The following is a 26840-nucleotide window of genomic DNA, read 5'->3' on the forward strand; positions in this document are numbered from 1 at the left end:
TCTTATAATTCAAGGTGTCAAAAATCCTGGAGAATCTCCTTAGCTGGTCTTCGAGTTCTGGATATTTGATGCAATTAGAACATTCCAGAATCATGAACCTCAACCACAATTTCAGTCTGCATGGTGCTATCTTGATTCAGACAAGTTATAAAACTATTGATTTTCATACAATCAACTGCCTCATATATAGATAAACTAAAATACTACTAAAAATATACAAAGTAAGATTTGTGTATGGCTGACTCCATTTTTAAAATCTTGATTTTAGTTCAAAGGCACCATCACTTTGGGAAAACTAGTCATGTGCAGTGACGTTATTCCGCCTCACAGGCTAAAAATATTTCACTAGGCCAAAAACCTGAATGGTGCCTATGGGCAATTTATTTCTCACACGGGCTTGGGGAGAATCAGAAGGAAAAGTGTCATTTGTGACCCAGAGAGAGTGAAGAAAGGAAGGGGGCTGTGAAGTGGGAAGCTGTGCTCACTGACTAGAGAGCCTGTGTCCCTCACTGGCTCTGGGTGTCCTGTCAGCCGTTTACTTTGAGTTTTGTCCTCGCTGTTGCTTTGTTCTCTTGGGCATGACATCTGCTTCTCCTGGCAGGTCACCCTCTCCCCTGCCCCAGCCCAGGCAGTGTGTGGGCTTCATACTGACTTTCCTGTGTGTGTGTGAGTCCATGGTCTTTTGCTGCTTTTCTCATGCCTTTTCTTTATGACATTTCAGCTCATCCGCCATACACCATGTGCTTTAGAGTGAAATTCTACTCACACGAACCCTTGAAGATTACAGAAGAGCTCACCAGGTATTTCCCATTTGTTTGTGAGTTTAACGTGCCCCTCTGCCCAGCTAGGGCTTCTGAGTTTCACAGGCCAGACGAGCTCCTGCCTAGAGCTGAGCACCACAGTGAAGCAGGCATCCACTCGGCATTCGGGCTTGCAGGGTTTCTCTTGCACTTAATTGTCTTGGGATTTTTCAAACAGTTCTCATCGGGAGTGTAAATAACTGCACAAGAAAGCAGTGGTTATAAGGAGGAGGTCCTCTCTGAAAATGTGTGACAGTGGGATTGTAAAAATAAACAGAAAGTGACTCCCTAGGTTATGGGCAAATTCCTAGCTAGTGCAGCCCTAGGGCCTGTCTTTTGGGTCTAAGCTTCTCTGGGAGGGAAAACGTCCCCTGGTAGAATGGACTGTTTGTCATCTGCATTCCACTTGCTAAGTGACCGACTGTAGGAGGACCGGCTTCCCTCTACCTGTAGACTCAACTCTCAGCATTTTTCAGTCCTCGGGCCTCCTCCCTTCTCCTCTCCCTCTGCTGGGGCCACGTTCAGTCCACTTTCTGGGGGTTTTGTTTCCATGAACAGCCTCAGCCAATGCAGCTGAGCAGAGTCCTGGGAGGGCCACCGCAATGGCTGGAGAAACTTTTACTCTACCATTTTTTTTTTCCGGATGTACATCATATTTCGAATTCTGTGTACATTACATCATGTTCCCCACCCAAACACTAATTATGGTCCATCCCCTCACGTGTGAGCCTAATCACCCCTTCTGCCCTCCCCCTACCCCCTTCCCCTATGGTAACCACCAGTCCAATATCCAATGCTATGTGGGTTTTTCGGTCGTTGTTTTTATCTTCTACTTATGATTGAGATCATATAGTATTTGACTTTCTTGGCTGGAGAAGCTTCCATGTGTGCTTAGTTCTTGACGAGGCTCCGATCAGGTGACGGCAAAGATCACTGCGCATAGTCCTCTCTCAGAAAACTCTGCGTGGGTCCGAATCCCGCAGAGAAGCAAATGCAGTTTGCCCTGATCGTCACTTGCAGAGGGATGTGTTGGGTTCTGGGATATTTTGCTTTCTCGTTATCCATGAGCATCCGATAAAGCTTGACCCTAGTGGCACTGAGGTGACGTTGAAGGGAGCAGATGGTTCCCTTCTCTACTATTAATTCGCGCATGGACATTGAGTGAGGTTGGTGTGTGGGAGCGGGGGCAGGCTGTGTGTGTGGAAGGAGGGACACGTAGATGGTGGGCATCAGGAGTGGTGTTGGTATTTTGCAATCTGGCCAGCTTTCTTTTTATTTAATTGAGGTAAAATTCACATAACATAAATTAATTTCACCAATTCAAAGTGTCCAATTCAGTGACATTAAGATCATGCACAGTGTTAGGCAACCATCCCCACTATCTAGTTCCAGAACATTTTCTCATCACCCAAAAAAGACACCCCAAAGAGACTCTGGTTCTGGACATTTCATATAAATGGAGTCATACAGTATGTGGCTTTGGCCTGCTATTGCCTTGAAAAATTTATTCATTTATTTCATAAGTTCCTCGTCACTTCCTACTATCTACACAGCCCAGGGGCCGGGGGCTGTATGAGTGACAAAAAGAAAAAGAGAGAGATTCATCCTGCCCTCCAGGTGCTGACAGTGTGATTAGGAAGATCAAATCAAATCCAGACTAATGCCAGGCATTATTTTGTCAGGTCCCCAAATGGCTCACTTTTCTCATTTGTTTTCTCTAAAATCTTATCTGGAGGACAAAAGTTGAATATGTGTCACAATATAAATTAAGGATGGCTTTTTTATTGTTGGGAGAAATCTCATTTGAAAGTAAGAGTAAAAAGTTTTATTTAATCACCCTGGTTAAACGCCTCTCAACTAAATTTACTAGCACTTTCCTTCATTTGACTAAATAGCTAAGGTATGAATAGTAGAAAATTGCGGACATTTTTGTGTCCTAAGGCAATTAAGACAATGCCGTGTCCTTGCACAGGTAGAAATGGACTTTCCTTATTCAACACAGTCCTTAGAATTCAAAACGAATCTAGAATCTGTGGAACAGACCTCATACTTACGGTTTAAACCCCATCTTGAAAGTGTTTAGTTTTTCTCTTTCGTAAATTGTAATTTTATTGTAAGATTAATCTAAAATCTAAGAAGAATTTAATATATGAGAAATTAAAACCACATTCATGACCATGTTTAGGGGTAAAGACACATTGAGAAAAGGTTGGTTTAAAAGAAGAAAACAACAAAAATACATTTATCTCTCCATTTACACAGTCATCTTTACAATCCTTTAGATTTGTGGGGGGTTTGTAAATGCTATATAAATCTGAATGTAATCAAAGTATGCTGGTTTTCATTTTTTAGTAAGAACCATCTTTGAATTCAAATTAGGAGAAAAGCAAAATCATTAACAATGACACAAAGATGTAGGCCCCAGATCCTCTTGTGATTTTGTTCCTTAATCCTTTCATGCAAGAGTGATACTAAAGCAAGATGCAGAATTATTATTATTTTGGGTGGGGTGGCTATTACATTAAAAATGAGCATCTGAACATGAAGCCATTTGTAAGGCTCAGTGGATTATGCTGAATCCACAATAACCCATGGTCATCTCTAGAGACCACTGATGAGCAGGGACCCGAGCTTGGATGTTGTGAAAGCTGATTTTCTTTTCTCAGGAAGCTTTCTTCAAACTTGATTTCTGAGTTATGTGATTAGAACTCAAACTTCTTGTTCATCAGTAAATGGTTATTTGAATCTATTTTTCCCTACTAGACTCATCAAAGAGTGGAAAGGAATGCTTTTATGTTCAATGCATACATTCAGCAAGTAGAAAAGAAACCCCCTGGCCTTTGGCCTGAGTAGTTTACAATCTTTAAAAAAGGAAAGATTTGATCACTTCAAGTGTTTGTGTCACACTGATATTCTGAACGGTCTAGCACCTTGGTCCTCAAAGCAAGATCCCCAGACCCACAGCCATCAGCATCCCCTGGGAAGTTGCCCCTGCCCCAGTTCTGGGATGCAGCCCAGCAATTTGTATTTTCATATGCCCTCCAGGGAATTTTAAAGCATGTTGAAATTTGAGAACTCTAAGGCAATTTGGATTCTCCAAAGCATTAGTTTTTTCAACAGATATTACAGTGTACACTTCAGTGGGTTTAGTATGTTCCCACAGTTGTGCCACCATCACCACAATCTAATTCCACAACATTTTTATCACCCCAGTAGGAAACCCAGTGCCCAAGTGGTCATTCCCTATTCTCCCCTCCCCCAGCCCCTGGCAGCCACTAATCTACTTTCTGTCTCTATAGATTTGCTTATTCTGGACATTTCAAATAAATGGAATCATATAATATGTGGTATGTTGTGACTGGCTTCCTTTCACTTAACATTTTCAAGTGTCATGCATGTTCTAGCATCTATCAGAACTTCATTCCTCTTTATGGTGGAATAATATCCCATTGTATGGATATACCACTTTCTGTTATCCATTCATCAGTTGGACATTTGGGCTGTTTCCACCTTTTAGCTATTATGAGTAATTCTGCTGTGGACATTTGTGCACAAGTTCTTGTGAGGACCCAGATTCTGATTTATTTGGGTCTGGGGTAGGGTCCGCAGTCTTGGTATCTTTCAGAAACTCCCCCAGGTGGTTCTCATGTGCAGTGAGGGCTGAGAACCACTGGTTTAGAAGCTTATTACTCAACGCGTGGCCCATGGGCCTGCAGCACAGCATCGCCAGGGAGCTATAAATGTGGGCTCTCATGCCCACCCAGACCCACTGAACCAGAACCCACATTCTAACAAGATCTCTTCACATGCTCAGTGAACTGTGAGAGGCACTGGTTTAGAGAGCTGCTCTGGTCCTTATCTACCAAGCGTGATGTTGTTCCTCTGACAAAATTCACACCGAACTCCAGATATGAAATTTATTAGGGACAGCCTTTATCCCCTGCACACAATTCCATACAAAGTTGGGGACAGAGAGTGTCATCTGAGCCTCCACCGTGTCCCCAGTGCCCAGAACAGTACACGTGTAAAGTAGGTGAGATAGAGATTCATCAAATGGAAACTCCAGTGAGCACCTGAACCCTGCAGGATGTCCAGTGTGCTTTAAGTGAACCAGCGCCCAAAGAGGACGAGCTCCAGCGCCCTGGGGTGGCAGCGCCTATGTGATCTTAGCACGTTAATCACACTCTCTAGATGGGATTGTGCACGTGGCTCCTCACAGGCTGAGTGAAGATCAGATGATTTCAGCACTGGGGGTGGTAACTGGGACCAGTTGAGTCGTGTCCCTTCCCCAACCCAAGAACCTAGAAAGAAAAATAAGGATTGGTCTCTGAGAGTTAAACTCTCAGATAAACACAGAAGAATCTGTAGACATCTGCAAAGTGACTTTAGTCAGAAACAGGAGACCCGGGCCTGAGCCTTGACTGAGAGGATCAACCTGGCAGAGAAAGACGAGGAAATCTGAGGAGGGCTCGAGCAGTGTGGAGGACAGAAGGGGCAGTGACGGAGGAGCCAGGGGGTGCTGACTGGCCTGTCCCTCCCCTGGCTGAATCACGTATTTTTTGTTTGGTGCTACAGTGTTTTCAAAAACAGGATTTGTTGCGACATTTAAAAGTCCAAGAATTTCACTTCTAAATCCTGTCTCTGGTTTTCTGGAAAAGCTGCACGCCTTTGGCCTGCCTTTCTACAGCGATCCTGGGCTGCAGCTGCATGGGACGACCCCTTCACAGGGGCCAGTGCTCTCCATCCTGCCTCCTGACCCCCTCTGCCTGCCCATTTCACTCATTATCAGGTCTGCCTGGCTCTGTGGGCATCTGAGTTTGTGTCCCTGGAGAGGGGAGAGGACGTTAAACAGATGACAGCTCTAGCTGTGAAGACACTGACTTCTGGCCACATAACCAAGTCTTTCTGACATTGACTAGTGTGAGTCTGTCTGCCCCTAAGACTGGTCCCCATCTGACTGAGTCCCTTTCCTGACTCTCCATTTCACACAGAGCCTGGGCAGCATGTACCTGAGGTGCGGGTGGTGGTGACAGTGGCTGTGGTTGTCATCATGTGGGTGTTCCTGCCAGGGACAGTGGCTGCTGGGCCCTGTGGCTTTCCTTGGTCCTTCTCGTGTCTCTTTGGAAAGGGCCAGCCACCAGCTTTGGAAGCTGCCACAGACACTTCAGATTTTCTGGATTCCGAGGGCCCCTCTCAGGTTCCTCTGCTTGCCCTCTGAGGGGCTTGGCATGTCTCGGCCACTCCTCGGAGCTGGGTAGGGCTCTGGGGACCCAGCTGGATAGGCAGGAACAAACCTTCCTCTTCTTCCAGGCCTCAGCCAAAACTGAGGGCAACTCTTTCCCCTTTTGTATTGCAGGTACCTCCTCTTCCTGCAAATTAAAACAGACATTGTCCACAGCCAACTGCTCTGCTCCTTTTCAGATGCTGCCTCCCTGGGTGCCTGTATCGTTCAAGGTGAGTGTGGCTGCAGCTGCCCACCTCCACCATTGCACTGGACTGTAGGGCTCTGGCTGTTCAGCCTCCCTCCTGCCCGACCTGTGCCCATCCTGCCCGTGTCCATCATTTGAGGCCAGGCAGGGCTGGGGACTTAGCAACAGAGCCCTACTCACCTTCTCTCTCAAGCCAGTGGGGTCCTGGGGAAGGCTGAGCTGGGATGGTCACAGGGGCCTCTGCAAGAGCAAGGGGGCCTCAAGGCCCCGTGGTGGAGCTCAGAGTCTCTCTTTCAAATGGGATGGAATGTGTGACTTTATAAGAAGCTCTGAAGGGACATGGGGTGTTCTGTGCTCTGAGCTCCAGCCACCAGCTGTGGGCCTAATGGGTATATTGATGAGGGAAAGTATGTCCAGGGAGATGGGTGTCAAACAGGTGTCATTTCAGACATTTGAAATGAAGTGTCAAAGCATTATACATATTTACATATTCATAGGTGTAGTATGCGGACATATGTGTACATGGACGCTGTGTTTCATTCTTCAGCTTTTCTAGCCACCCGGCATGGAGAGGAGAGCACCGGGTCACAGTCTGTTGTACCTCGGTTTGAAGCTTACTTCTCATTTCCTGGTGATTTCACACCAGACAAATTATTTAAGCTCCTAAGTTTCAGTTTCTTCATATATTAAATGGAGTGATCCTACCTCCTTCACTGCCATGTGAAGATTTCGTAGGTTTATTTTCAGGGTTCAACGAGCCCCAGAGGGTGGGGCAGTGGGAAACAGCAACCACCTATGACCCAGGGTGGGCTTCTGGATGTTTCCACCTGTAAGAAAAAGCTGTTTAATGGAAAAGCCGGAGGCAGTGCATTGCCATGAGGATGGCCCATATGTAAAGTACTGTACGTGTATTTCCTTTATATTTGAATCTCCATCAAAATACCCCAAAGATGTCAGTCGATAAATATTAATATATCTCTTACCCTCAATTAGGTATTTACATTTTCAAAGATGGCTCTTTTATTTTATTTTATTTTTTTTTACAAGCCTCAATTTTTTATTAGATTTAATTAGTCTTGTCAAGTGCAATAAAATTTTCTAACCATCCTTAATTTCTATGCTTATCTTGTTGCAGATGGTAACAAAAATGTGGGAACAGGCACTGGTCCGTGGACCACACTTTGAGTAGAACTGATTTAGATTAGGCCAATAGTATTCTCTGGTTCCCAGTAATTATTTCAGGAGTGTTCTTATGACCTGAGCCGGTCCCATTCACTTGAATGTTGGGACTTTAATTGGGAAGACTGGGACAACAATTCTTTGTTTTTCCTGGCTCTCAACCAGCTTCTCTTTTGTCAGTCATCTTTGCAAAACATAGATCTGGATATGCCATTCTTCTGTTTATGAAAACCTTAGCTTCCCACTGCCAAAAGATGGCTCTTTTTAAATTAATTATTTATTTATTTATTGCAGTAACATTGGATTATAACATTATATAATTTTCAGGTGTACATCGGAACATATTTCAAATTCTGTGTAGATTACATCATGTTTACCACCCAAAGACTAATTACAATCCATCAAAGAGGGCTCTTAAAGACCAAACGGTCTTTAATGCCCAAGTAATGATTCTGTAACAGTAAAACTTGAAGCATCATGAGTAATCCAACAACTTTATTGGACAAAGGAAGCAGTTTCTTCTGAAACTAACCCTGACTATTACCTTCCCAAACACTTAAGAAACAGTCTTTGTCGATTAAGATAGTAGTGGCTTACTGGCTGTCCAGTCACCATATCAAACATGTTTCTCACCATTTTAACACAAATTGTTGCATCATTATAAGCTTATCCAGTGGATTTAGTTAACTAAGTTTCTTCTAAGTGAGTTTACACAAAGCCTCACTCTTGAGAATCTCAAATAAAACAAGAAACGCACATCTCTTGGTCACCCACTCTAGTTATTGTATGGTGCTAGATGCTGGGAACACTAAGAAATATAAGACAATAAGACATGGTTCCTGTCCTGAAGGAGTTTGCATGGTCAAAACAAAAATAAGTAGTAAAGCAAATCATCATGTGGCCAGTATAAATCTCCACAACAATGCAGTAACACACTCACCAGAATTACTGGTTTCCCACTGCATTTAGAATAAAGACAAGACTTCTTCACAGGCCCTCTGAAAACCCATATGCCCTATGTGACAGCCTTTCTCTGCCATAAGTCCACTTGCTCTCTCTGCTCCAGAGATACTACCCATCTTTCAGTCCCTTGTTCTTACCATATGCCCTCCCACCACAGGGCCTTTGAACAGGCCTTTTCCTGAGCCTAGAAGGCTCTTCATTGCCCTTTCTCTCTAGAGAATTCCTTTTCATAATCAAAACTCAGATCAGTTGTCACCTCCCACCCCCATTATATGCTTTCATTGCCCTCATATGCCTATCCTTCTTGGTATTTTTCACTGTAGCAAATCCTTTACTCATTACATAATTATTTGATTAACATATTTCTCTCTACTCAAAGCTCCATGAGGCAAGGATCATGTCTATGTTTGCTTGTCACCGAATCACTAATGCTTAGCATATAATAGGGCCTCAATAGATATTTGTCTGAATAAACAGGTGAATGAATGAATATGTGGACTTATATAAATAAGTTAATCCATATCTTTTTTATTTGATAATAATCATTTAATATATAGTTATTAAAAGTTTCAAGTTCACTCAGCAAATATTTATAAAATCCCTACCATGTCCCGGCACTCTGCTGGCGCTGAACATGGAGATGAAGACACTGTCCCTGTCCTTGCTGCCCCCTGAGAGAGACAGATGAGTAAACAAATAATTACAACACGACACACACTGTAGGTAAGAGAAATCCAGAGCACGATGAGAGCACAGAGGCAAGAATTAACTCTGCCTCAGGAAGCGGCAGAAAACAGACTTCTAAGGAGGTGGCATTTAAGCTCTTGAAGAAGAAATAGAAGTGCAATAGGCAAACTAGTGAGAGAAGCCGTTCCATGCAGAAGATGGAATGTGAAAAAAGTCAACAGTTTTGAAGAGCTTGCTACATCCTGGAAGAGCGGATAGTGAGGCACCACTGTGCCTGAGAGTGTGTGGGAAGGGAATGACTTGAAATGGGGTAGAAACTGTGGGCTGAGGTGAAGAGACGAGGACACGATAAATCTGAGGTTAGAACAACACACCCAAGTGGGACTGAAAGGCAGTTAGTGGGACGTACAGAACAGAAGTTGGGGAAGGTGATCAGAAAGAGAGAAAAGCCTTCACGGGAATGATGGGGGATGCGTGGGAATTAGGGACTCCCATCTCTGGTCTCCTTTTCAAAATCATACTTCATAGGACAGTGTTTCCCACACTTCCCTAAGGACAACAGTCACATGGCTGTTAAAATGCATATTCCAGGGACATATCCCAACCCCCCTGAATCAGCATCCCCAAAGGAGAAGCCTGGAAATCTAATGTTTAACCAACACCCCAGGTAACTCTTAGTATCAGGGAAGCTGGAGAAACATTTCCGAAGGGAACTCCCATTCCTCCCTCAGGTGAGCTCAGCATCCTTTCCCAGCTCTGTCTGTTCACCTGTCAGGGATGCGGCTGTCCAAGAAAACATCAACTTCCATTAACAACTTACAGAATGACCTTTTCCCCTAATATAATGATCAAACACAACTGTGCCACCACAGGGAAAATAAGGGGTAGACAGCATATCTTTGGAGAACTGCACATACTACTGGAGGAAAATTTCAGCCATTTATGCTCAAAAGGTAAGGAAACTGGATGCTGTGCAGAAGGAAGAATGCCTATGAGCTTCCTCCATGTGTGCAGAGGCTGTGGGTGATTTGTTAGGCCTCTACATCCATTTGCTTCTCCCCAAGTGACTAACTATCAATTAAATCACCAGTTGAGGTCCCAAGAGCTGTGTGGCCGACTACAGAGCAAATGAAATTCTTTCAGCACTTAGTTGTTGGGCTTTTCACTGACAGAGAATGCAGAAAGGATGTATACACATCACACAGCCAGTCTGAGTTTATCTCATCCCGTCTTGAGCAACTAAAGTCCTTGAGCAACTAAAGACTCGAGAAGCCAGTGTGATAGTGCGCACAAAAGGAACTGGCAAAGGCGTAGTAGACTGAACCCGGTGTCAGTTTTCCTTCATTTCTATTCTGCCAGGTTGGCAGAAGTTTATGTCAGATTAGCCATCGTTCTTTGAGACTATTTCAGCTCTGCTTCACCTGTAATTTTTCCTTTATCTTCAAGCAAGTTTAATATTAAAGGTTTGTTTCCCTTTAAATTCCAAAGCCCTTATTCTGTGTGAATGAGACAGTGAGGTTCAGCTGTGGGCATTTTAGTTTTGATCCTTTACTATGTGCGCATAACAGAAACTATAAATGTATTCATATTCAGAAGCTATGAATGTGGTGTCTTTTAATGACTGTTTGCTTTAATTCAGTTTAAATTACTCAAATGCAACAAAAGTGCTATCAGTTGAGATTATTTCTGTGGCAAGTAACAGAAAAGCTATTCAACTGGCTTAAACAATTAAAGGAATTTACTGGCTCCTGTAACTGAGAAGTCCATAGGATTTTCATGGCTTGGTCCAGGCATGGTTTGGTCCAGGCACTGGCTCAATTTTTCTGCAGTTCTCTCAGTTCTGTCTGCCTTCAGATGTTGGCTTTGTTCTTGGGCTGGCCTCATAAAATGACTGCCAGCAGCATTCATGGTGGCTCTGTATTCATATCCAAGGGCAGAGCAAAGGCCAAGGCCAGCTTGTAGAACCATCATACAAAAGTCCCAAGCCTCGCTCTGATTGGACCACTCAGATACACCCTCTGTAGCTACCGGCATGCTGTGCTCTGATTGGCTTACACCGTGTCAATCACCATGACAAGAAAATGGGATTATTCTGAGTGGTTTAGACCAAGCAGGGGCCCTCCTCTGGATCTGAAGACAAGTTTCACCCCTCCTAAACTTCACAGTTGTCACTCAAGGAAGCTGAAATGGATGTTAGAGGAACAATTTCAGTGTCTGCTACAATTAAACAATATTTTTTAGCAATTTAAATTTAGTACAGTGTTCCTAAATGCTTATTTTTCTTTTTGAAATTATCGTTTATTTCACTACATTGAACTCTTTCCAAATGCAACGTACTTTAGCATCCAAGGTCAATGATTGGCTGCGAGTCATCTAACACAAGACAAGACATTAGCAAAAACTTCAGGACACCCAGGTCAGTGGTGGTCTTATTTCTTATTCTTTCTCTCTCTCCACTTTCCCTTATTTTTCTCTCCCTCTATTTTCTTGCTAGCTTTTCCTTTGTCTCACTTCTTTCCTTCCATCTACAGTCCTCTTTTTCTTTTCTTAATATGCCTTTTAATACATGCAAACACAACAGGATGTGAGATTAGACATTTCCTCACATCTCACAATTTTAGCTAAAGACTCAAAGCCTTTGAAACAGGTGACAGTATCCTCCTAGGGAGATACTAGACACAGCCTCCCAGGAATTATTAAAAGGGGCCAAACATGGCCAGTCCCATTGCCTAGTGGTTAAATTCAGCACACTCTGCTTTGGTGGGCCGGGTTCGATTCCTGGGCACAGACCTACACCACTCATTGGCAGCCATGATGTGGTGGGGTCCCAGATACAAAATAGAGGAAGACTCGCACAGATTTTAGCTCAGGGTGAATCTCCTTCAAAAAAAAAAAAAAAAAAGGGAGGTGAGGAAGACAAAGTCCTAAAGAAAAGTTAGTCGTGGGAACATTTTTTTAAAGTTTTACCACATTTTAAGGTAAAGAAAAAAGCTATTTCCTAATTGTACCCTACTGAATTCAGTTTATGTAATAAACTTACTATGCGAATGCAAAGCATCATGTATGTATCTTCAACAGACTTTCTGTGAACACACCTAAATAGTGCATCAGTCATGTCCTCCAGGAAAAAGGGAATGTTCAAGGAGAGCGACTAAGGAGTTTACACAGATGTGGGCGGGGCTAAGGGGTAAGGAACCAAACAAAGATGGTGAATCCCTGAGCTAGCAACAACTGGGAGCCCTTAGCACCCCTATGCCTGCAGGGAGACAGGGGAGGGAGTGGCTGCCCGAGCCCAGAGAGGGATGGAGCTGAGCTTCTCTCTGATCTGCTGGCACCTCGGACATCAGGCGGCAAGGAAGGCACTGGACACAGAGCAGGATGGAGACGGGTGAAAAGCCCATTGGGGTTGGCAAGTGGCAGATGTTCAGCACATATAATATATTTCAATTTCTAAATTCTGACAAATATAATTGTAATTGTTATATAGATGACTCAAATTACATAAGACTGATGATAAAGTAGAATTTCCCCATTGAGTCTCCTGGCAAAAATGGAATTATATTCCTCAAGGAGAAAAAATTAACCTCAGGCCAATGAAATTAGCCTTAAGAGTATAAATAATGTATTTACACACAAATAGTATTCACCTAAAATGAATACAGAGAATCATATGATAAAAATTAATCACCAAAACAAATCTGCAAATAAAAATGCTGAAAATGAAAGCTGAAGACACCGTGACCCCATGTGAGCTCAGAAATGGAGGCCACAGCCTCAGCCCACCTCACCTGCATGGACACGTCTGCACAGACCATTAAAGTACCGGCTCTTTTCACATCTTTGCTAAGACAGACCCTCAATGCTGTATTTTTTGACATCTGAAGTCTAAAATCATGACAAAATCATCTATACTCCTAGGAAAACAGAAAGTTTAGTCCTTATTAATATCTCAAAGAATCACTGTTTGCATTCTTATTTTGTGAATTTAAAATGGGCCACTTAAACTTTCCATGTCTTTGTTCTTCTCACTGATGAGATAGGGAAGTGAGATTTGTTCAACTCTGTCCCCAGTGTGACCTCTCGTTAGTTCCCACATTCCAATCATCTCAGTCTCTGTCTCTTTCTAAATTCAACTCAGCACAGAGTTCTGTGTTCTGCTATTCCTCTGGAAAGTTTCTTCCCTGTCCCCACAACACACACACACACACACACGCACACACACATGCAACACACTCCCACTCCTATCATTGTCCAGGGAAATCCTTCAAGGTCTAGTTTAAATGTTAATATCTTCTCTCTACCCCTCGCTAATCTCGCCCTGTACCCCACTCCCCACCCCCAGTCTGGCCAGTACAATTGAACATCCTCTCTCCCCTGCTCACCTAGCACTCAGTCTCCAAACTGCAGAATGGTCCTCATCCCCTATCTTACAGTTAGCTGTTCTGGTGAACATCTTCCCGTTAGATTGTTAGATCTTAGAGGAAGAAATAGTGCCATTTATCTCTGTATCTCCAGCAGCAGAGGAAGAAGTTTCATAATTTATGCTGAAAGAAAGAAAAAAAATCTGAAAAGGTTTTCAAGGTGTCTTAAAGGTTTTGTAAGCAATAGAAATAACCCCCACGCCCTCCCCTCTGCTCCACTGTTATATCGGGGCCAAGCCACAAGGAGACAGATGGTGGACATCTGGGCTGCCCGCTTCGAAACCGGCTTCCTGCTTGACCCAGAAATCATGTCAAGGCCCAGAATCCCTTTAAGACAAATATAAGAGCAATGGTAATAAATTAAAACCTCTTTTTGCCACTTAATTCTTAGACAAATTCTATAGGTCAAGTTAAAATACGAAGTAGTCAGGAATACAGACACAACATTTGGTTTTTATAATGGCACAAGTAGCCCCCTGTGCTGCTGTCAAGACATCCAGTGCCATTCAGGTTTGGAGGACCGCCTTGCACATTTGGGATACTTCTAAATCAAGCAGCAAAAGGCTATACTGTGTATCATTTAACACCTTCATGGCAAATTTGTTTAGGGCTTCCATGTGCCAGATGATACTTTTGATTCCTAATTGGGGAAACAAAATTGAGGCAAGGTGATCATACCAGTGGAAGACAGAACGGGTCCAGCATTGTCATAGGTTGGGTCAGTTAGCAGGAAGAGATATAATGAGTGTAGTTCTACCTTGCATCCAGACGAAGTCTAGGGTGCATCGTCCAATCCATCCAGGTGGCAGCCAAGGCCATAAGTTGGAGGCACGAAGCCACTGAGTGCCATTAGGGGCTAACCAATGTACACTGGACCATCTATCCCAGTGAGTCCCAAACCATAGTATTTTTTTTAAGGCTATGATATAAGAACATATATAACGGGGAATTTGTCCCATAGGTTGGGTGCTATTAGGCCATGTATCACAAGTGTGATTGGTTTGTTCCCAACACAGAGTGGCCTTTTGACTCAGTTGACCACTAGTAGGAGTGAGCCAAATATATTCATCCCAAATTTGATATAATCTATCCTGTGTGTATTGGTAGGTTGGGGACTTTACCTTTGGAACTCATTGTTTATGATCCATCTGTGACAATGAGAATTTAGTTAGTATTTGGGCAGTAGAGTTGAAGGAAAAGGTTTGATTGTGGCCAGGGAGCTTCCAGGTACCAGAGACTGACAGCCACAAGGAGACATTATGATTAGTAAGAGATGAATCTTGTAGAAGAGAAGAGCTAGAATCTAATACCCATGAATGTGTACTATAGCTTCTACTGAAACATAATCTTTCTCTCTAAAATCACCCTCATTTTTACAAAAGATAGTTAAATTAAGATTAACTGGTTTGCAAAATAAGTGTAGCTTCAATAAAACTTGGTCCAATTATTTACATAAGTGCAGCAAGTATAGCAATTGATCATATAAGCTTTTTAAAATCTGCTTTGCTGGAACTTTTTATGTAATCTCAGATTGAACTTTAAAGGCCTCTCAAGGCCAGGAAAGCCCAGCCAAGGACTTGCCATCAGATTTTGCCTGCAGTACCTACAGATTTGGGTGGGTTTCTCTTTTCGAGGTCCCCCAAAATGTTTCGAGGTTCCTTGCACCTGCCAGATAAGTGAGCTTCCTTACTTACCAGGTAAGATTGCTGGAATCTCTGTAAACAAGGTGCCAGGCCAATATTTCCAAGTGGCTTTATTCCAGAAAGTCCAATCTGTGTTCCTGAAAAGCTGTCTTGTCATATCTGAGCCTGTATGTTTCTCTCAAATACGACATTCCAGTCAAAGCCTTGGTAATATAACCAATGTGTCCTGTTATAAGAAGAACAGATTCTTATTGAAGTTATGCAAATAACTATGTTGCCACAAAATAACCATCCTCACTCACAAAGTTTCCAAATTCTGGAGGGAACAGGTAGGGAGAAAAAGATAAATGTTTCAGTTCTGCTCATACAGGTATAATTTCACCAAATTGCTGTAAGTCATAGTTAGCATAAGAGAAAAGAGAAAAAGATTTCCTTAAATCTGAGAAAACAAAACATCAAAAAAATCAACAATATTTCAAGCAAAAGTCATAAAAATTATAATCATCCTCATCAGTTCATACAGTCCTGTATAATCGATTCTTGATCTTCATCTTCTGTTAGCAGTTTTATGAGGCCATCAGTTTCTCCGTCAGAATTCTGTAATTTCTTACCCAGTTCAGTTTTATGATCTGAAAGTTTATCAGAAACTTGTATTCTAGAATCCTGTGTCAGAATTCTTTCCATGAATTTCTCTGGAGATGAAACATATATGCAAAAGGAAAAAGCATCAGAGTAAAACAGCAACTATCTGCAAATGACAAAAGACTCAAAAGGGCAATTGACAAAGAAACTTGGCTACTTCTGTGACATACAACACTTCAAGACAATAATTGGAATTATGACTGCTAACCAGGACAGATCAGAACTTTAGGAATGTTATATAATTTTAAACCACCTATATCAACAGCATTCACCCACATAATGCCACCTAAGAAAAGTTATCATCACTTATTTAGCAATGCTTCCCACATAATTTAGTAGACAAAATAAGCCCAATTAGTTTAGTATTTTCCTCCTTATAGGAAGAGAGAGCAAACTTCTTTGAGAAGTCTCAGGGGCCCTCTGAAAATCCTCAGAGAAATTTTCTTCCTTCTACCAGGTCAAAAGAAAGCCTTCATTCAGGATTTGAATTTTTTTTTGAGGGAGAAGCTTCTCAAAAATATCAAAAGTTTTTAAAACATTTGTTCAAATAGGAAAAAATGCTCACTGTGAAACATGCTCAGTATATATTCAAAATGACAACAGAAACAGTCAGAAAATCTTAGAGAGAAATCAGTCCTTCTGAACATAGGAAACTATTTTAACAAAACATAGTTTTTCTGTCTTTTAGGTAGACTTAGAGGTAAAGGAAAACCTTTTATCACCTCTTTATCAAGAGCAGAGCAAAAGTTCAAGAAAATTATCCTTTTGAGAGATAAAACCAAATTTTAATTTCTGTACCAGCTTATTAAAACTCAATTACTTAATTGGATTTACTTTAATCTTAGCCAACTTGACCAGGCATAAAACTCCCTTCTGAATTTCTCTTTCACAACTTTCTTTTTACATTCAGAATTTATCCATGCTTTCTTTCTTCCCTTCCGGTACTTTAGGACAAATTTATCTTTCTTAACACAACAAACAAAAATACTTCCATTCTTTACAGCTTCTTTACTGAAAACATACATTTTACTTTCCTTCAATACAGAGCTGTTTTCCTTATTAATTTCCAGTAGCTTTAATTACATATATTAATTACAATTTTAGACTCTAGTTAAAACTAAAAGGGCAAGCAATTACAAACTTTTATATCAGCATTCTAAGCACTTTTCATAATTTCTAGAAACATGCCACTTCACAACAGTAAAACACAGGTATGTTTGCTAGTAGACCCAAACATCCTTTAGCCTCTCTAGAATAAGAAGCCAAAAATAGATAACTTAGATCCATTTAGCAATAACGTTTCAGTGTTCTATCCCATCCACAACTGACCCAGCTACTCAACAGATTTTTATCATTTCACTTAACTTGGCAAAACTCTAAAATTTTAAGTTACCAAAAAGAATTTGGAAGCTGTTTTTTCCCCAGGTATACAGACCATAAAACATATTTATTGCACCCAAAAACTCTTACGCATTTATATCTATCCAAATCATTTGTTTCCAACAATTATGTTCAGATTACCCATGAAAATTTCATGAGACATTAGACAAAATTAGCTATCATTTAAAGCTGTTATTTTTCTGATGAATTTCTAACAGACAACATGAGTTTATTTGACTCGTAAACCCAGGCTACATGTCTGCATCATATCCAAATACCCACATCTCTGAGGACAAGCCTATTTCAATCAAATCAACAAACTTAAACAAGCTTTTGTTTACCAAAGATTAATTTATATCATGGTAACTTGAAAGACATTGGGTTAATTTCTATCACATTTTGAATTTATGTAAGTGCTTACTTTAAGCCATTTAAACAGAGCTCTTAATTTTGGCCATACCATCCAGAGGTAAAATATCACACATATATAACAAACATATAGACACACATGCACAGAGTCTCCACAGCTGTTGCTTAAAAATTACTGCCAAGAATCAGATACAGTAATACAAAGCTCAGCAGTTATGAATCCAAATTTTGTTTTAAGCCTTTTTACCAATATTTGTGAAGATACTCAAGATGCTATATTTTTGGCAAGGGCACACTTATGGCCATCTTTTCCTTTTTCCCTTTTTTTCTCTCAGTCTTAGGAATTAGTGATGGGCTAGATAGTCCCCAGAGGATTTGCCAGCTCTTTGAGATAAGGGAAAGGAGTGGAACCTGAACCAGCTCTAGAGCTGCTTTTCCAGCCTTACAAGGATTTTCCAAGGACAGTTGCTCTGGATTTCTCAGAAATTAGGTTGTAATTCAGATGGCATTATAGGTTGATCTACCTGTCCAACTACATCATAAAGGCACAGAGAAACCCCTCACCCCTCAAGTTTTCTCTAAGATGGAGTTTCTGGGGCATACTCCATCCAGTTGAAAGTGTTTCCAAATAGTGAAAATGCACCCAAGGGGTGAGTCTCTGGGGATATTTGGGGCATTCCCTATGGTAGTAAAGCCGGTGTCCGACGGACAGTGCCTGGAGAAGGGTGCAGAGCCTGACTGCAGGTGTCAATATGGTTATAAGATTTAGTCAAGTCCTGCTCAACCAGGGCACTTAGTCCCTAAGCCAGCACAAGGCAAGCCAGGGAAGCAAGAGGAAAAGGCCTGGAGCTGGCTGGGGGCTGGGGCTCCCAGCGCCGGGGTTGAGAGTTAAGTCCCTGGCAAAAGATTTTCAACTTTTCGATCTTATAGAAGGTCCAGGTTCTGCTCAGGTCCAGCCTGAACTTAACCTCAACTTGGTGACAACAGAGGAAGTGATGAATGAAACAAGCAAAGAAAGGGAAAGAAGAGATCAGGCCTCTCCCTCATAGCCTCTTCTCAAGGGTTATCAAGATAAGAGTCACACAACAGTTTCATGCTGGGGCACAAAACTCCAGCAAGACAGTTCGCAGAATGAATCACAGGTTTCCTATCTGCATAAACTACTCCGTAGGTGACTAAAATACTCAAAGAGTCAGCTGCAGAGAGAGGGCACCCTACTTAGGGTCTCCCAGGTGATCAGGCCCAGAAACCAGAGGAGGGGTTCCCAGGGATGGAGCCTTTGACTCTTTTAAATATTTGTTTGTTTCTTGGTTGCAAAGCTTAAAAGGAGGCCAAAATGGCCACTGTAACTTTAAGAGAGATGAAAGAAAAGGGTCCATTATCTTGAAATCCCCCCTGAACTTAGGGCAGCATCCTACCCTTTGTTCCTCCTGTGGGGTTTCTATAGCAAGGGGTGATGGGGCATCTCCCTGCATTGCATATCTTGTGTACCTTCCCTATTATGCCTGGCAGTAATAGGTGCCTGTTGAGTCATCCCAGAGATATAAGAATAGAGAAAAACAGTGAAAATTTTCCGCCGGTCTGGGGGATATTCTACCCATTTTCATCCCGGAGCCATTCTCCCAAGAAGGGGTTTCCATACTCAACCAAAGGTTACAGTTTGGTACTTTCCTTGAACCAGAGTCCCAGTTGGGACTTTCCCGTGGTTTGGAGTGTGTTCAGGAGCCATAGGGAGGGATGCCAATCCAGCCTCAGGAAAAGAAACCTGCCACAGGAGTCTTGGAGATTGGCGACCGTCCTAATGACTTAAGTGATTGACCCATGCCCATATAAAATTTATGTATTAGAGAGAGGTTTAGGAAGGAATGGATTAATTCATTCTTCATCACCCTCAGGCTTAAGGTACTGATTCTCTTTGGGCTGAATGCCATGGTTTGCCACATACAGTAGCCTTGAGCAGCAAATGTGGATTCATACGGCTGTCTGAGAAGGTTTCCAATGAAGAAATGAATTTAGATTCATCCTTGAAAAAGAGGAAGGCACAACGAAGAAAAGGGCACTTACCAGAAGTTAAGCTCTGTGTGAGAGGCATTGTTCTAGGCCAGGACTAGCAAACAGGATTCATCTCTAACCACCTGGGAGTGACTTCTTGTAGAAAGGGTAGAGAGGTTCCTGAGATGGCTCACTGGGACTGAGTACACTCCTGGGCTCATGGTGTCTGTCATAGACAGAGGAATGGGTGACGTGCCATAAGGTGTTGCAGGAGAGCATAGCAACATTATTGCAAGGCTTTAAGCTTAGCAAGAACAAATTACAAAATGGGTGACTGAGAAATATGCAACTTGCTGATGCTCATAAATTACTGTGTTAGATTGTTTGTGCTTTGGAATCAAAGGTCAGAAGGTAGTATCTTATCAAACATGAAGGCAAGGGGCTTAAGAATGCTGGGCCCTTAAAGAAACAGAATGCCATCTGCATAACTTACCAGATTGTTTGTTCCCAGGATACTCCCTCAGAGAATGGCCTTGTGTAGGGCAGGGGTACATTGAAGGGGGGAGATTATAGCTGCTGAGCTTTGACTTGCATATTCCTGCTGGCATGAGTTCCTACTATGCTTGTACTTTTTGGCCTGCAAATAAATACGTTGCGATCAGAGGGATGTCACCTCAGTCCTAGAGGCTGATGGTCCCCTGTCCAATTAAATAATATAGAGTACGTTGGGTCTATTATATAGACGTGTTCTGTATATTAATTCCATCTGCCCCTTCAGCTGGCTGCCTAGCTGGTCTCGGGAGCAATAAGGAACAGAGATCTGCCTTCCCTCCCAGACCAGTGAGAAAAAAAGATGAGTGACATGCAGACTATGCCTCAGTCCAGAGCAGGAGGGAGCACCATCCCCTAGTATGCCTTGAGGCTGTGTGGGCCATTCATAAGAGCAGAAGGTCGGGATTCAGAACAGAACAAATGGACCAAGTGCACATCTCTACTCTGTGGCACACAGGTAACACCTTGAAAAGTTACTTAACCTTTCCTGTTCCCATTTTCTCTCCTGTAAAATAGAAAATAAATCCAACTCATAAAGTTCTGGTGGGAATGGCATGAGATAATGTGAGTGAACCGTGAAGCCCAGTATTTGACAACACATAGTAAGAACATAGTAAGTGGTAGGGAAATAAATTTATATATTACCTATTATATAGAATACATTATATTATGTGATATCATATACTTTATATATGTAACATTATATATATATATAAAGCTGAGAGAATGCCTATATATATATATGTACATTCTTTCCTCTTTCTAGGACATAGAACGGGCACAAAGGAGGAATTAAGTCTACTTGCAAGACGCAGCAGAGGTCAGAAAAGCCCTCACAGAAGAGGAGGCCCTTAAGATGATACTTGAAAGAACAGACTCACACGCCTGCCTCACCCTGTCGTTTGGAGGACTTGGTGACGTCATTTATCTAAAGCATTTAGCACAATGTTTGCAGTCCATAAACGTTAGCTGACTCTAAATGGTTTTGTTGCTGCGTTATACTCCATGTGACCCTCTGGATCAGTCAGGGTTCTTGATGGCAAACAACAGAAACTGCCTGGCTAACCTAAGCAGAAGAGAGGGTTCATAGAAGGGTCTCAGAGAGCTCAGCGACTCCACAGGGAGCCGGCTCAGAGCAGAGATGGGAACCAAGAGAGGCCGGGCAGCTGAGGACACGCCAGGGCCAGCTCCCAGGAGCAGTCTGGTCAGGTCAAAGCCGTGGACACCACTGGACACTCAGCACCGCTGCCAACACCAAGAGTGACTCTCAGTGTCCTCGGATTTTTCTACCACGCCCTCAGGATGGAACACCCTGGGTGAGAGGACCCACTGGCTGATTCCAGGTCAGACGTCCACATCTCAGCTTCAGTGGTCATCGGGAGAAGGTATTTGGCCTCTTCAACTTCCTGAGTAAGAAGCGGGACCCTTTTCCCTAGTAAGATTCACACAGCAGGGCCTATTTTAGAAGTAGAGAGGGATTTGGATGTATCCAAAAAAAGGTTCAGCTATGCCTTAAAGAACACTGTTTTGATATAACAAGGAACATTGTATCAAAAATGTAGAAAATCATCATAGACCCCAGAAATTTCTCTTCAAAATGTAAAGTATTAAAAATCAAAACTTTCAGGTCATCTTTAGGTATTTCATGCCAAACACTTGCCATATAGTAGGCACTCAATAAAAAATAGTGAAGTAAATATAGTCAGTACCTAAATGTGTGATGAATATTAGTCATAAATAATTTCTTAAAATCTTTAAAAATTGGTCTAAAACATTAATTTCTCAGTTTGAACTCATATACAGGCCATTTTGAGACGTGGGGAGATTAGTTTTGCTCTCTTTACCCCCATTATCAAATTTGAGAGATATTTTGATCTAATGTGAGTGTGAGTATCCAGAAAGTCATCAGAGGGGAATGTGGGCTTGTGAGTTGATAGCAAAAGCTGGCTTTTGAGAGTTAGTTGATAATGGAGTAGCGAGAGAGAATTCTGATGCCCCTAAGAGATCTGCTCTGAGATTTGCAGGACCTTCAGACAGAAGGCAGGAGCCAGAGAAGAGAAAAATTTCTTCAGTAGGAAAATAGCCCTCCTGCCATCAGCACTGAAACTTGCCCAGCTCTCTCCCAGACCACACAAAACCCTCCCTCCCCATCTTCCCCTGCAGGTGCTGCCCTACTCCTCCCTCCCCTTGACTGTTCTTCATACCGATTTATATTCACTTTTTCTACTTCCTCACCTCCCGCTCACTTCTCAGTCCACTGCAGTGTGGCTTCTCACTGCACCCCTCCACTGAAACATCGCTTGCCAGGGTCACCAGTGACTTCCTTACAGCTAAACCTAATGCACACTTTTCCGTCTTTGTCTCACTTGGCCTCACAGTGGCTATGGATGATGATGACTTCCTCATAGAAATACTCTCGTTACTAAACTTTCATAAGTCAGTAGTCTCATGGTTTTCCTCCTGTGTGTATTCAATTGTAAGACATTGTCTTAGATTTCACAAAGGCACCCAGACTCAATAGCCCCAGACTGAACTCGCAGTCTTTCTCTGCAGATGCTTTTCTTCCTGCTGTCCTCCTTCAAAACGAATGCCTCCCATGTGCATGGATGCGAACACTCCTTCACCTGACATAATTTCCATTTTGTGCTTGTTATTATGGTGAGAACATTAAAGCTCTACTCTCATAGCAGCTTTCAAGTATACAACACAGCATTGTTAACTACAGCCACCATGTGTACAATAGATCTCCAGAATTTATTCACCTTGTAACTGAAAGTTTGTACCCTTTGACCAGCATTTGCCCATTTCCCCCTCCTCTCAGGGCCTGACAACCACCATCTACTCTCCGTTTCTATGAGTTCAATGTCTTTAGCTTCCACATTTAACTGACATCATACAGTATTTGTCTTTCTCTGTATGACATTTCTCTTGGCATAAAGCCCTCAAGGCCCAACCATATTGTCACAAATGGTAGGATTTCCTGCTTTTTTTTATGGCTGAATAATATTCTATTTTATACTTAAATATATGATATATATATCACGAAAATTAACTTGAAATTGATTAAAAAGGTAAGACCTAAAACCATAAAACTTCTATTTAAAACATAGTGGGAAGCTCCTTGACAGCAGTCTTGGCAATGATTTTTTGGATATGACACCAAAAGTACAAGCAACAAAAGCAAAAATCAACAAGTGGGACTACATCAAACTGAAAAGCTCTGCACAAAAAAAGAAACTATGAACAGAGAGAAAGGCAACCTATGGAATGAGAGAAAATATTTGCAAAGCATATATCTGATAAGGGGTTAATATCCAAAATATATAAAGAACTCATGCAACTCAATAGTAAAAAAAACCAATCTGATTAAGAAATAAGCATAATAACTGAATAAACATTTTTCCAAACAAGACATACAAATAGCCAACAAGTACATGGAAAGGTGCTCAGTATCATTTATCATCAGGGAAATGCAAATCAAACCCACAATGAGACGTACCCTCAGATCTGTTAGAATGGCCATTATCAAAAAGAGAAGCACTAACAAATGCTGGCAAGGATGTGGAGAAGAGGGAACTCTGGTGCACTGTTTGTGGGAGTGTAAATTGGTGCAGCCACTATAGAGAACAGTATGGAGGTTCCTCAAAAAATTAAAAATAGAGCTAACATATAATCCAATACTCCTACCTCTGGGTAAATATCCAAATGAGATGAAATCACTATCTTGAGATGTATCTGCACTCCCATGTTCATTGCAGCATTTTTCACGAAAGCCGAAAGATGGAAACAACCTAAGTGTCCATCTATGGATGAACAGATAAAAAAATGGTGTGTGTGTGTGTGTGTGTGTGTGTGTGTGTGTGTGTGTGATTTTTAAGGCCTTTAATGTTTACTAAAAGCCACTGCTTGTGAGAAGCTGAGAAAAAGAAGTGAAGATTAACTGACTTCTGACAGTGGCTCTCTCTCTTCTCTCTCTCTCCAAATCCTAAGGGGTGATCCTAGTATAACTCACCCCTGAGAGGGGATGCACACTCTCCTCAGGGCCTGCCTGTACAACCTCCTTTACTGACTCCAGGCCCATCATGGGAATGAAAACCCAGCTATTCCCGGGGCAAATATTGCAAGGTCTAACCCAGAAATAAAAACACAACACACAAAAGGAGCTGGATAGGGCCAAATTTATCAATATGAGTATGCTCCCTGTGGACTCAGGAGCACCCCAAGTTGCATTTCATACCAATGAATATTTCTTTAATGGAATCCTGACAAATATGTTTTAAAACTCTCCATATTTCTGTTGTGCACTCATCTTTTGTGGTGACCTGAAGGAATCTGTGGTGGTGGCTCTTTGATCATGAAGTCTATTGAAATGAAATAGATGAGCACCCTACTAAGATACTTCTTAAGATATATATCCATATATATGAAATTCTGGGTCTCTCTGGCAGAAAACTAACACAAGTCATCATAGGGATTCAGATCCTCTTTCCCAGTCCTTGATATATCCTACTTTATAGACAGGAGGCTTCAATCGAAGTGGAGGCTGGGTCCCTTTGACAAAATTCCTCAAAACTTAGTCACAAGTATATACAATTAATCATTCCCCAGAAGTCCCCAAGGGAGATCTGTGGCCACAAACCAATCGAATCTCCTTCAAACTGAGTCCACCATGTGTGGTGGCATCATCATAAGATAAGGCTGCTGCAACTACAGTCTCACTTAGGGGTGGTTCCGAAAGATGTGGTGAAAAGAAATCTCCCCAGTGGGCAGAGTCTAAGGAGGTATATTTAGGTGTTGACTTTGTGAAGAAGAGACACATCCTGAGTTTAGATTTGTCTTGATTCATGTCCAATAGCTCAATGAGTTGACTAGTAGTAGGGAGCTAGACAAGAATAAGACTGGAAAATTGGTGACAAAAAGGTCTGGAGGAGATGTAGATGGATGGAATTGTAGGAATAGGTAGTGAATGGAGTTTACAAACGCTCAACGGAGGATAGGACATTAGAGGGATGACAACAAGTGAGATTTGGGTATTTATTCCTTTGCCTGTCTGTGCTGAGCCACGTAACGGCCATTACAACGTTTCTCTTCCTAAGGCCACAGCTCTGATAAGGGTGGCCTTTTCTGCCAGGGTCTGGTAATATCACCTACCCTCATTATAGGCCTGGAGTGATGATGACTCCCTACCGTCACTAGTTACAGGATGCCTCACTCACCCTACCCATGTTTTTATAGTCTTGTTAGTAGACTCTCCTCAAGTGTCCTAGTGTTTCTTGACAATTGACATCTGTTTCTTGAGGGGACCCTAATAGGTCCCCACAACAACCCTGATCATAAACTCCATAGGGGTAGGGAATTTAATCTCTCTTATTTGATGGTGCTATCCCAGGATCTAGAATGATGTCTGTTGCGCCGTAGGTTTTCCATAAATGTTTGTTAAACGAGCATACGTCGTGATCACTTTCTCGCCATTAGTGACCTTTATGTTAAAGTCTATTATGATTGATTCAATACAGTTTGACCAGAATTTTTGTGCTTTTATCTGTAACTCATTAAAGAATGACAAAGAATAATAAACGTCAGGACAAAGCAAGCAAACTTGTTATGTGCACGGAAATCCAAGATGATTAACATAAAAATTTGTTGAAACAATCAGAGAATTCAGCAAGAAACAGTGTTAATATTTAAAACCCAACAGGTTGGGGCCGGCCGGTGGCCCAGCCGTTAAGTTCGCATGTTTCAGTTCTCCGGCCGGAGTTTGCTGTTTCAGATCCTGAGTGCAGATATGGCACCGCCTGGCACGCCATGCTGTGGTAGGCATCCCATGTATAAAGTAGAGAAAGATGGGCACACTGTTAGCTCAGGGCCAGGCTTCCTCAGCAAAAAGAGGAGGACTGGCAGTAGTTAGCTCAGGGCTAATCTTCCTCATTAAAAAAAAAAAAAAAAGCTTTCCTATAAAAGTATGCCTAGATCCTCTCTCTCCACCCCCAGTAGAACCTCCACCCTGGGCTCCAGGGGCGCTGAGACCTGGCTCAGGGGTTGGTGAAACCGGGGCTGTAAAGGGGAGAAGTTCTAATTTTACAGCTATATAATTTCAATCCTAAATACTTCAGTCGTCATGGCTTTTTTTTTTCCCAAAATAAAATTTACTACATAACTCCAAAATTTTTTCACACTTCATCTAAGTAACGGTAATTTTAATATTTTCAATATCCCATCCATATTCAAGTTTCCTCAATTTGTCTACAACTGACTTACCAAAAAAAATGCTATTTCAATCGTGAGCCAATAGAGGACCACCCCTCGCGTTTGGCGGCAGAGCTCAGGTTTAACCCTTAACCTCTTCGGGCTCGGGTTCGGGCTCCGGCTCGGGCTCAGAGAGAACATCACTCCCCAGGTTCCTGACAAGCGGGGGCGCTGAAACAGCGACCTCAACAGTGGACGCCGAGGCCTACGGGAAACGTAGTCTTGACTCCTTCCGGCTCCCCGCGCGGCGCTCTGGGAAGGGGATTCCGGGCTCCCTCTGCGCATGTGCAGCCGTAGCCCCACCTCCTCCCTCGTCTTCTCCGGACTCCGCGGGAGCCGTTAGGTGCCCAGAGTCTCCTGAGAAAGTAGAGGGCGCGCCTGGGGTGAGAGTGACGGGGAGCGATGGGGACGGGAGTTCTCGGGTCCCCGCCGTCCCCAGCGTCGTGTGTGCGCCCGGGCGGGACCTCGGCGGGGGGCGGCCGGTGGGGGACCTCGGGCTCCCGGGGCGCAGGTGCGACGGAGCCCGTCAGGAGCGGG

The 26840-nt window shown here is 42.5% G+C and overlaps 1 long non-coding RNA gene across 5 annotated transcripts; it reads right to left on the reverse strand.

Annotated features, from left to right (window-relative positions):
- Positions 1-3018: 3018 nt before the first annotated feature.
- LOC106782459 (uncharacterized) lies at positions 3019-26557 on the reverse strand. Of its 5 annotated transcripts, none has more exons than XR_011431428.1 (10): positions 26316-26527; positions 19999-20142; positions 19578-19731; positions 15174-15348; positions 13441-13602; positions 12847-12972; positions 8977-9042; positions 6935-7056; positions 5810-6169; positions 3019-5101 (listed from the first exon to the last, which is right to left on the reverse strand). It is a non-coding gene; the product is annotated as an uncharacterized lncRNA (long non-coding RNA). The 5 variants fall into 5 exon arrangements; XR_011431431.1 differs by lacking the exon at positions 19578-19731 and adding an exon at positions 6410-6469 and having other exon boundaries at positions 4704-5101; positions 26316-26537; XR_011431429.1 differs by lacking the exon at positions 12847-12972 and adding an exon at positions 6410-6469 and having other exon boundaries at positions 4704-5101; positions 26316-26512.
- Between the last annotated feature and the right edge of the window lie 283 nt (positions 26558-26840).

This window comes from Equus caballus, chromosome 23, assembly GCF_041296265.1.
Source record: "Equus caballus isolate H_3958 breed thoroughbred chromosome 23, TB-T2T, whole genome shotgun sequence".
NCBI lineage: Eukaryota > Metazoa > Chordata > Mammalia > Perissodactyla > Equidae > Equus > Equus caballus.